The following is a 12,951-nucleotide window of genomic DNA, read 5'->3' on the forward strand; positions in this document are numbered from 1 at the left end:
CTCTGCCAAACTGTTGATCGTTTGTCTCCTCTGTTCTTTTTTTTTTATATACAAACACTGATTCAGTGTCATGGGACATGACGATACTAGAAGGCAAATTGAATCTGGAATTGATTTTATTAGTGTCAAACTACAGCTTTCACTTTCACTATTTTGATAACTTTCTCTTATCAATTAGGACGAACTTCCGTGCAGCTTTTTTGCTCACACATCTCTAAAGTATAAGCAATCCACCTCCATATTTAAAAGTAGGAATCACATACTTTTCTGACAGACAATCTGACTCCTCTCCAAATGTAGCATTTGTGGTTGTGTCCATAAAGTTACATTTTGGTTTCATCACTCCAAATGTTGGTCTTTGTGATGTTTGGCACAGCAGTGTCTTTCTCCCGGCAACTACCTGTGTAGCCCATTTGTCTTCAAGTTCCTCCTTGTGTGCCTTGAAGCAGCTAGCCTGCTTTTTCATGAGAGTACTGCATGTCATCTGAAGTTATTATTGGATTTTTCACAATTTTCCTGGCATTTGTGACTGGACTTGGTTTCAGCAGAATCCCTCATTTTTCCACTTCTTGGTAAGGGTTTGAACACTGCTGATTGGCATTTCCAGGAGCTATATTTATATCCGTTTCTCAGTTCTTTAAAGTGCAACCGCTTTTTCCTGTAGATCATTTGATTTTTGTTTTGTTTTTACCACACTTCAGCAACATCAGTGCAGTCGAAACATCCAGGAATCAGTCAGGAGTTCAGGAATTCATATATACCGTATATACACGTGCACATACACTAATTGCAAGCAAATCAATTACAGATGAGATGGCTGCAGTCTTGATGACATCACATCTGGTTCGACCTTTGGCAGAAAGTTCACAGCTGCTGTTTTAGGAAGTCCTATGAGTGTTTTAAGAACTAGGAGAGTCTCTGTTTTATCATTTATACATATGTCAGTGTATATATTTCTGAATTCTTTTATATTATATCTTCTTTTTCTGTTTTTTGAAGTGTTGTAATTCCCAAATCAACTTTTTTTGCTAATAAACCATCTAAATAGGTTATTTACGGTGGTACCTTTATGTTTCTATGCAAATGTTGACATTTTTGTGTGAGTATGTTTAATTTGATAATATTTTACCGAGAACCATCTCAATGCTGGCCACCTTTGGTCAAACATTGCTTAAGCAGTAGAAAGTTTCTACTGGTTGCAGCAACATGACTTCGTCACAACTTCGTCAGCTCCACGTTCGGGTATAAAACCGTCTCATTCAGACACACAGCCTCACCTGGTGGCGAGTCAGGAGTTGAGAGAGCAAGCTGAGTGTGACACAGGCATTGCTTGATAGCGTTATTCATCTTTGCAGACGTGTGATTCGTTTAATTTGCAATGTGGAAATGGGGTGGGATGGCCCTGCTCTGCTTTGACTATTAGAGACGGTTTGCTGTTGAACGGACCACTGTTGCAAGGTGTACCTCTCTGCTCTGCTCATGTCACAGTCAAGATGAGACTCAAGTCTCCAACAACACAGAAAAGAAACAAATGAATAAGTCCCAAGAGGGTTTAGAAAAGTGGATAAATATCGCAACAAAGTGGATAAGTTGACATTATCCTCTCCTCTCGTCCCCATTTTTGGCTCCGTCCACCTTGGTGGAATTTTTCCTAATTTGTCAGGAGTTGGATTTTGCTTTCACAGCGGTAATAGTTACATTTTAATGTCTTAATCCAGACAATCACCAACAAGAAACTGAACAAATTTCACAAAAGTTGTTTAATAAAACCTTTTTTTGTTTTGTTTTGGTTGTTTTCTATTCCCCACCTCACTGCACCTACATGACAAAACTGGATGACAAAAATCCTCTTGACACCCTCACCGTAATTACCACTAAACATTCTGTCTTCACTGTTAGCAACATGTTTTTCTACCTGGCTCATTAACAAACGCTGACCCACTGGGTCTGGGTCAGTGAAGATCCACCTCTGGGAGTAAAACATTGAGGCAGATGACTGTTTGGATGATTTCTCCCCAGATGCGTGCATCACTTTGTGTTCCCATGTGTTCAACGTTATGGATAGGATGAGCAACTGTGATTAAGTCAGTGGGGAGAGACTACTGCAGACATGCAAATGTTGAAGCAAGACCTACAGACCAGTGTGTTTTGGTAATGCTAGTGGAGCTTGGCTATTAAAATTGCATTTAGCACAAAGCCGTATGAATCGCTGCTGCAGCCTTGCCTTTTTATAAGCACTGGTATCAAACAAACACAAAATGGCTCCCAGAATCATTTGGTGCCTTCAAGGTAAATACAATTCTCCGTGCATATCATCGTTCACTTGCATACATGAAATTAAGTACGAACCCTGGAAGGCCAAAAGCAGTGCATTTATTCATGTTTATGTTTTATTGATGTGAGCAAAGAGAGCTTTGCCTCGGGAAACTCAACCAATCATTTTTCAGATTGGTTTTCAACCTCAAAGTTGCTAGGTTTAGTCATCCTTTCATCCCTACATTCTATTCATTTTACTTACTTCATTTCTCAATCTTGCCTCCATTCTTTCAATCCCCCTTCTTTGCTTTTTTTTTTTTTCCCCACACTTTAAAGCAGATTCTAATATACATTTTCTTACAACATGAAAAGGCACATCAGAACGGAAGCTGTTTGGGCATGCGAAGACTACGAATCCTTCAGATAGCTGACTGGACGCCCTACTTGACAATAAATGTGTTACTGCTGTAATATCATTGTGATGTACTGCGTCAGCTCAAAAGCAACCATCTCATCTACACACAGACTCGCACACCCCAGCAACACAAGTGTCGAGGCATGCACTGTATGCACTCACACTGCTGGACCAAATCATGTCTCCACAAATTCCATATCAATCAATTTCTTGACAAAAGAGAGGAAGAGAGAAATCTTGAAATACAAATGTGCTTCAATGGAACGTGAGAGGCATCTTGACAATAAGCTGGTGGGCAGAAGTTTTCTCTGCACAGCTCACAATTTAGGCATGAATCATCTCTGCTCCGTACTGCAATATGGCTATTAATAAAATGAAATAGACTGTTGCCGCACATCAGCACAGTAATCCGGGGCTCTCCAACACCGGGCTTCAAACAGAACCTGTTGCTTACTCAGCCTCCACTAAAATATCATTAAAAAGGCACCCCTCAAATATTGTCTCTTTCTAATTGGGCAGCGGAGGAAAGAAAAAGCAGCCGCGTAATCTAAACATCACACCTCCAGACTGCTGTTTCTCTCTGCTTAGGAATAACAAATCACAGGAAGAGGAAGCGATCTCAGAAATGTGAAGAATACAGCTGCTTTCATGTAGCTCCAGCACTCTGTTTGAACATAACCAGCGGGGACAACTGAGGCAGCTAAATTAATTTCCAAGGGACCACCAAAGTTGATGGCAGCGAACAGTGTAAGGCTCCTTGTAATACAACAGCTAATGGGTGATGCTAAGAGAAGGCGTGACACATTCGGTATCTCTGTTTTACTGTCTGTTTCTGAAAAGTTCACAGCAAAGGGGATCCATATTTACATTCTCAATAAAACAGATATGTAAGTTTATATATTATACTGTAAAGACATGGGTGTGGAGATGCTTCTCCGGGGAGTAATCCCTGTCTCTTTATATCATATCACTACAGCTACAAGAGCAACGCGTCTGACAAGCAACTGAAATTAATCATATCTGTTTAATCGTGGGAGGTAATTTCTACTCTGATTTTGACAACTTTCCCTGATAGCTTCAGAAAATTGTATTTTCTGGCAGTTTAAGAAAATGATGAATGAAAATTTGAATTTGTTTTACTAGAATTTAACTTACTAAACTTTCATAGCCCCAATTTTTTTTAATAAAACTTCCATACTTTTTACTTGACTATTACAGTACATCTGGAAAGTATTCACAGTGCTTTACTTTTTCCACATTTTGTTATTTTAAAGCGTTAAAATTGTATTTTAAAATCTCAAAATTCTATTCACTAAATAACAAATTAGGACAAAGTGGAACAAAAAAGTTTCTTGTCATTTTTTTAAAAGCAGAAACAAAGAAATCAAGTTTATTTAAGCATTCACAAACTTTTGCTTAATGAAACACATGGAACACAAAATTCTTAGTGTTAAACATAGTGGAGTAAAATGTTCTGCAAAGTGTTGCTTGAAAGGGCTACAATGTAAAAAAAAAAAAAGATTAGATTTAAGAGTGTGAATATTTTTTGTTTTTTTAGGTTACTGTATCAGTGCAGTTTGTTTATGCTACCCTTTTCTACCAATCTTTTAAATTCAAAATATAAGATGCAATAGCACAGATAATTCACAACAGACACTAAATATTAATATTTTGCACAACCCTTACTGCAAGAATAGTTGTCAAAGCAGAGCTTTGACAGATGTTTAACGTCTTTTCTTTTTGTCACATTGAAAAACTTGTCTTAATCACAGGTTACCTTTAAAATGGCAGCATGTAAAATAGCTTTTTTATCACTGAACATCTCATAATGTTCAGAAAACTACGATCAGCATTTTTACAAAGTTTCCAGAACACACATGCCTCTGAAACTGCGGCTCTGAGATAGATGATCATCTCTCAGAATGTTTTGTATTTGTGCCTTGGTTTATAGCATGGTAGTTTTACAGTTGGTCTCATACTGTGACCCAGTCTGGTGGGTGAAAGAAGAGGCTCATCATTCCTCCCAGACAACCATTTTGAGCTACGCAGTAATCTGATTAGACTTTACTGAAGCTTTTTCAAAGAATGAAAAAGGAAATGGTAGGATTATGCGGTATAACTTCCAACATCACAGAGCTGTGGTAATGACTTTGTTCACTCTGGAAAATGTACCTTACCAAGCTCCGCCCAGAAACGCCCTTGAAAATCCAGATTCAAGTCTTGACTCTGAGTAACCATGTTACGGTCAGTTGTCACAAAAAAGCTGTATACTGGTATATTAAATAAAATACGACCGTCAAATATCAAATACGACTTAAAATAAATTTGACTTTGCAATTTACCCCTTAAAATTGGGTTTCTGTCTCTTTAAGAAGCTCCTAGTTAGGGTTATGTTTTTAATCATTCAGGAAATGCAGTAGCAAATGTTTGTTTCACCACTTTGAAAAATGGAGAAGCATTTGCTCCAATTTTTTATTGTTCAGGTGCTTATACTTCACTTAGCTAATTTTTAAATTCACTCCAAACCCATTGTGAAAGGTAAAACTCATGACCCGAATATGTTAGGACGAGGATATCTGGGTCAGCAAAAACAACTAGGTTGGTTTGTTTGTGACCATAACTTTTTAAGATTATTGTTTTCAGTTTTGGCCAAATGTGTCACAGTTCTCTTTCAAATGCTTTCCATTAATTTCTTATGTCTTTTTCTCCACTGTGCTGTAAATCTCTATTATTGATCAATGAGGGCAAAGTCATACAGCAGTGGCAAACACTGGCAAACACTCCATGAGTTCAACAGATTTTTTTTTTTTTTTTACAGATTTCACTGAATGTCAGCTGATCCTATTTGCCCCCCTTGAGTATTTCAATGAGTTAGTGTTAATCTTGTTAATTTTTTGATTCTAACATGGAACCTCTCAGCGGAATGTCAAAAATTGCCGTAGATAAGGGACCTTATCCACTTCTCTTTTCCCTTCTATGAATACAGACGCTACGAGTGGTCATCAGAGGAGATATTTATTTATTAAGAAGAACAAGAATATAAAATTTCTACTTTATTGTACAAATATTGTACAAAAATGTTTTAACATTTATGTGAATGATCATGACTCCCAAAATGAAGGACAAATCCATCGTGGACACATCTGAAGGGCAGGCTTTTCTTTTTACAAATCTGCCAAAAACAGAAGTGCAAATGTAAAAAAGAAAAAAAATATATTACATAATAAGCTGCATTCAATATTTACAACTCTCTCTTTCACCAGAGTACTTTTCTTAGACAGCTGCACATCAGTGCTGCTTCCTCCATAACCAAGCCAGTCTGACCTAGAGTTGAGTCGCTCATCAACGATTCATTCAAATTGACCATTCAGCATTCCGGTCTGGTTGAACTTCCACTTTCTGTGACTAATGAAATGTGTGATAAAGATTCATCCAGTGAGAGAAACAGCGCCACTCTAGGACAGTACCTGTACTGCACTGCTACGCTACAACGCCACAGCACAGATCAGGACATTCACCCTGTATCCTTGAGACAAGTAGGTAGGCTTACTGCAAAGCAATCAGGTGAAATAAGTGGACGGGGGCATGTGTGCATTTGTTTTTATGTGGCTTGACACAACGTTAGCCATTAGCTTGGAGAAACAGAGAGAGCAACACACTGTACTGGAGGGGCGCCATGTCACAGCGTGAATGGCTCACGTTCTGATTTGTGCCATATTGTGCTGGAAGAGACAATTTTTTTTTTTTTTTCTGAAAATCAAAGTATTTTTATTAAGTGACGTAAATATTATCTTCCATAATGCACTCAAAGGGAATGGTCAAATTTGAACATAGCTAGGAACACATGCTTACTAGAATTGGATTTACTATCACATCAAAGCACATCATGCTCCATCTGGACCACTCTGACGTTTGGAAAACCCCACATGCTCAGTTACTGCGAAACACGACCACATGGTTTCATTTTCACTCAGAATGCAGTCGCTTTAAAATTCTGTCAAGATATGCTTTAATGTTTCTACGAGAAATCCTTAGTGCCACCCACTACTTTGACTGACTGCTGGATGCTTCATGAACTGGCTGATGACGGTATTTCACCTCTTGAGATGCCAGTTATGCACTTATGCCCTAGACTGTCTTTTCTCAATGTTTCATCACCTTCTAAAAGTTTCTAAAAATTTAAGAAATTTGGTTTTAGTTCAGTCATTGCTGATTTTTCTGATTTCTATGTTTCTCTAGGATTTATTGTAGCTTTGCCTTCTGATCCTTTCTAAGCTATGTTTTTTTTTTTTTTTTTTCGAATTACACCACTGCTCATATATGTATTGACAAATTTCTGTTAATCTTTATGTAATCTGATTTTGGATTATAGATATACACTTTCTAGATAATTTACAAAGTCATAACTTGGCCAAAATATGGTTCTTGTTAGTCCTTGCATTGACGTCCAGCTACCAAGTGACGTTTTTCATTAAATATTTGCATACAAAGTCTGCTTCAAGATGACAGAGGTGTTAAATGCTTCTGTATTCTTTTATAAACACTGTTTACCAGTCTTGTGAAACCCATCCCATTAAAACACACAGTAAGTACTATTTTTGCAATATTGGTTAAGCCATCTGAGAGCTATAAGAGTACAAGTCTGCAGTGCTACTGATATGGAAAGCAAACTGCATCAAAATGAGGACAGTTCTTATATGTCAGAACAAAGTAGTCATAAAATGTCAGTCTATTTTTGCTTGTAAGATCTAAGATTAATATATTCATGCATTCATTAGAAATTACCTGATGCAAACACCTGCAGAGAAAAAGAAACACAGTAACCCCTGCACATTTGCATAAACTTCTTAAAGACAGCAAAATCAAGAAGCAGTGCAAGTGGGTGGACGGTGGAAAAACCACCACATCTTGATTGTGCTTCTGTTAGGAGGTTTCTGAAGCAGATTACTTAGCAGGGAGACAAATGTCTTTCAGGAGAAATGGTGTGGTCGAAGAGTGGCCTTACTCTGTCCTCGTCTTATCTGTAGACAGAATTGATTGTTTGTATTTTTGTAGGCGAAAACATACTCTGGGGAAAGCTGCTTTCATCAAGTAAACTCCGGCAAAATGTACCTTGTGCATTAGTCGGTGATCTGTATGTTTGCTTATCCACCCAACTCCTGAGCTTTGGTCATATAGCACAAATGCTTCAAGCTTGAGAGGTTTCAACAATCAATTCAGTCCATTATGGGGGGGAAATTAATGAAATGGGTTTCACTTCAACCGCGGCTCTATTGTGACGAGATTTTGTGGGCATGTTGGGCTTTTCTTCCTTTAACAACAATAGACAATAAACTGCTTTTTTGCCCTCAGAGGGATAAAAAGATTGTGAATGGCCTGCTTCATTTTTTAATGAAAGCTTGAAGTAAAAGTCAAAGAAATATGTTTAATGGACCAGCAAGAGCACTTATTTTTCCTTCTCCTGTGTTCTGACATTGTCAGACAGTGAATTGTAGTTCGCACTTTAAAAGGTAGAAACACAAGTGACTTGGTGTTCAAGGACAAATTTGATTACCATTTACTTATCTAATTTAAATGTTGGAAACATACGACAAAGTTTTTAGTAAAATTGTAGCAGTCTAAAGCTAATTTGATGCACTGTATGTTATGGGGATGCATTAGGGCTTTTCAGTCTGCCAGTTCGTTTGTATTCTTTCACTGTAAGCATGACAGCAATCATTTTGAATCATTTTATCCTGTCTTCCAGTAAACCAAAGCAAAGAGTTGATATATGACTGGGTGAAATATCACATTATAAAGTATATATAATTTAAAATTAACTGTTTGTGTGAACGGTGTGATCATAACTTTGCATTTTTGGTGAACTGATTCCATATTACTACTTCCTAGAAGTCTTTCAGTCCCCTTGCAGCTTTGGCTTCAAATATCTTATCTTCTGCCTGACTTTTTTTGGAGCCAATATGGAGCAGAGAGTTCAAAGTGAGTGTTTCCACCACAAATGCTACACGACTCAGATCATGAGGTAAACTATCTATCATGGATGTGATATTGATTCTCCTATAACTTATTTGCATATTTTTAGCTGCAGCTCGTGAAGATTAGGGAGATTTTATTGTGTGTGTTTTATTTATAAATAGCCAAAGAGCTTCATTCTTGCACTAAATTTCTGTGTATAAATTACAATTTCCAGACATTACATGAACCAAAACAAAAAGTTAGTTTTTATCTCGTTATGAAAGTTAACAGAATAAGTACATTTCATGTTTGGTTTTAATTTTTAATATCCCAATATTTTTGTGGATTTGCCTATATTGATATTAAAATTACTCATATATATTTATTTAATTAATAGCTTTGAATTGGCTGCAAGTGTATGGCTGCAAGTCAACGACTTGATGCAATCTGCTGGATTCCCAAAAAGTTTTTTAAACTAATCTGAGTAATTAAATTGGGGTATTATGTAAAAGAATCTTGTAGATTTGAGATAAGTTTTGACATAAGTGATGTCATAGTATTTATTCCCTCATCTAAAACATACCTGGAGTTTTGGTTAGATTTTTTTTCCTGCATTGTTTAGAAATATTGGATCTCCTTTGGCAGCCACTCCTGGTGGTACTACTGGTCTGCTGACGTCATCATAATATTTCTTGTGAAATGGCCCTATTGGTAAATGAACTCAGCTGCATTGAAATACAATTTCTAGGGGCTTGCTAGAAAAAAGAAAAAGGTACAAAAACAAGACATCTGTATTTCTCCATCACATTGGCTTACACTATGACTGTTCCACTGGATACTGTGTCAACTTCTTTCTCTGCATTGTACCATAACAGAAAGGAATGAACTGTTTGTAAGTGGATATGATTCTCAAACTGACTGTAATGAGCTGAAATACACTGGAATAAAATAAATCAATTAAGACTGAATCAAATTTCATTAAAATGGAGATAAATTGGAGCTGTTTGGACCTCAGGGCGGATGATCTGTATAAACAGCTATTGGCCTTTCACAAAGTAAAAAAAGTATATAAATATTTAACAATGTCAGAAATAGACTTACTTTAGTGAAGACAGGCAACACAGAAAACGAGAGTCTATACGACTAACATAACAAGATGACTCTGATCGACTGACATATCCTGGAAACAGGACTGAAATAAATAAGAATATATTCAAAAATGAATACAATATATCCCCCAGACAGCTGGGGAAAAAACAGCAGTAGCAGTAATAATCCCTCCAACACGGCCACAGGGACATTATTTGTTCCCAAAGTAGAGTATATGAATTTTTAGCTCATCATATAACCCCTGAGTCTGTGGCGAGTCTCTGCACTCGCACACAAACACAAAAATGCAGACATATGTTTGATTCCTAAGAATAAGACAATATGAATATCAAAATGACAATTTTGATATTCAAGTTCCAATTTTGAAACATTAACTTTTTAAGTCAAAAGATGAAAAGATGTGAAATGTCTATGACAAAATGTATTGCTGATGGATAATTGGCACATGTACTCTGTACAAAAGAAGCAAAATAGCACATTCTCCTTTCACATTTGATCATAAAGAAATAGTGCTAAATGAGAAACAAAAGAGAAAGTATTTGAAAACACCACATAAAATTTCAATGTTCTTGATCAAACGCCCTGAGTATAAAATCCTGTCTTTCACTTTGCATTTCCCTCTTAAATTGATGGAAAAGAGCCTCAAACTCATGTTGATCATTTTGTACAAAGCCGAAACTTCTGGCACACATTTAGCAATTAAATGTTTCCTCCTGCAGGGAACGAGTGAAAGGCCAAACATAGTAAAGCCAAAATATAATTAGATTCTGTTTTGTGATTTATATAATCAATTTCTTTTGATGACACTTCCATCATGTTTCAGCTCATTCACTAAGTCATGTAAATGATATGCAGGTTTGTCAAATCTGACCTCTGCAAAGATTGTATTTATTCTGTCATGAGTTCTGCCAAAATTGTAATCAAAATTAATTCACTTATTGACGCAGCCTGCCAGACAATAACTCTGTTTTTTTATTTTTTTTGTTGTTGTTTTTTTTACTATTATGGCACAGCCGACCGGTTATTTTAAAGGATCGGTTCCAGGATATCCAATGAGCGAGTATTCTGTTTTCTAAATGTGCCATTTTCTGTTTGGAAGTTTTCCATCATTTCCATTGATTGCACCGTGCGTGTGGCACTTTAGGTTGGGTCTTTTGTTACTCGCTAGATAGGAAAAGCCATTTTCCACCCCGCAACTAATACATTCCTGTCACTGTAAGCTGCCAAGTCGTGCCATTATTTAAGCTGACTGCCACCTGAACAGTTCCAGTCATCTTTAAACATGATAGTAGCTGCTGTGTTGCTTCGGGCAATATGCTGCTTCAAGGTGTAGTGATTCTTGGCACATAATCTTGCTAAACCAGGTTCACTTAGGTTGCCTGATATCTGGATAGAAAGACACAATCAGCTGTGACCTTTAGGCGCAACATTTTTCACCCTGAAGTGGGGCAGTGTGTGTAGACGAAATCTCCCTGATGACTAATAAAGCTGTCAACCAATTGGGATTTCAATTTTATGATTTTTTTTCCCAATCAGAAAATGCATAAATTTGTTTTCATAAACTAATCACAAATATACTATGTGTCTCCCTCGCTGCAACAGCCATTAAACTAATTAATCACATGCAAAACTGTCAAATATGATTCTGCACCCGCTTTGTCTCTTTGATTAAATGTGATGGATAAAAAAATTGTGTGTGTGTGTATTTGTGTGTATGTGGTGCACATACAGAGAGAGATAGAGAGAGACAGAGAGGCAAGCACAATGTCAGTGTGCTTGAATATGAAACTGATGGGAACTCTGTATTTACTGCTTAAAATGCACTTTGTGAGGCACAGCTAAATTGTAAGTGCTGAGGAAGTGCTGAGAGGATATGTTGATGGGATGCATTATGGTCCCTGAGCACAAATGATTCATGAAAAAGAGCACACATGCATGTCTTTTGAGGAGCAAAAACTGGGATTTTACTGAATTATTTCTACTGTAAGGGGTGATTTTTTTTTTCGTCAATGTCACACAAAATAAAACTTGAAATGAAAAAAGAAACATATTAAAATATGATATTCTAATTTTACTTTTTTTTTTTTTGGCAGCTTCTGATAAAGTCCTAAAACACATGGCCGTGTTCTTCTACTGCCAGTGCCAGTGACCTACCGCTAATCTAGCAGTGATTACAGGAGCAGCCTTCCATGAAATGTTAACTGGAGGAAGGATTAATTTGATCTAAATTTAAAGAGCTGGACAAGGTACTGTTTTCTACTCAGAAAGCTGTGAAAACTAGTCTGTTTCTCACTGTAGCATTAATAATTATTTCTAACATAAAGGTAGATTAAAAACCTTCATAATGTCAAGAAAAACATAAAAAGCTGGCAATAGCCATTAACAACTGCTGCAGACATCTCTACAGCAAAAGAACGTTTCAGATTCATTTAGCAAGAAAAATACACATTTTTTTAGAGAATCCACGTGAAGAGTCTTCTATGTGAGAGAACTCATGAGATCAGTCTGATCCTTATGTAAATACCAGTTTAGTTACTTGCAAACTTTATGACTATTTCACATTGCTGGAAATCACAATTGCATATCTACAGTCCCCGAGGAAGCCATGTGTTTCTGCTCCAACATGTCCACTGGTGAGGGTTGGTGAAAAGAGTACAGCTTATGTAATTTATTTATTTAAAGTCATGCATAAAATGTTGTAAGCCTAACCAAGAATCTTCTGTGTAAATTATTTTTGAGGGAGGTGGGGGTGGTGGTAAGGACAGTGGTGCGGTGAGCTGGGAGCTAAAGAAAGTCCAAGGTAAAAGAAGAGGGAAGTAATTGCTTACTGCCGGAGACCAACAGAGGCACATAAGCCCATCAGATGAAACTGGGTGTTTTAGAGCAAAGCTGCCTACCCGCCAATAAGTGCTTGTTTGTCACTAATAAAGCTGAAGGTCGCACACACAATTCCCTATCCTCTGATTTTTTTTTTTTTTTTTTTTTGTCAAGCATGTGTCAACAAAAACAAAATCAAAATCATCCTAACCCTGAAAATTACCCCAGAGACTAAAGTAAAAATAATTTTTACTTCTTTCTTTGGCACTTTTAACTGCCTTGTTGTTGTGATGTGCTATGCTAATAAACTTGACTTTGGTGACTATAGGTTGCTACAGATTGGTGGTTGAGACTTCAACTTTATTAGATTTTGGTACTAAAGCTTGAGTTACATAAAC

Source organism: Poecilia mexicana, unplaced genomic scaffold (genome assembly GCF_051168715.1).
Source record: "Poecilia mexicana isolate PSO_F unplaced genomic scaffold, ASM5116871v1 scaffold_15, whole genome shotgun sequence".
NCBI lineage: Eukaryota > Metazoa > Chordata > Actinopteri > Cyprinodontiformes > Poeciliidae > Poecilia > Poecilia mexicana.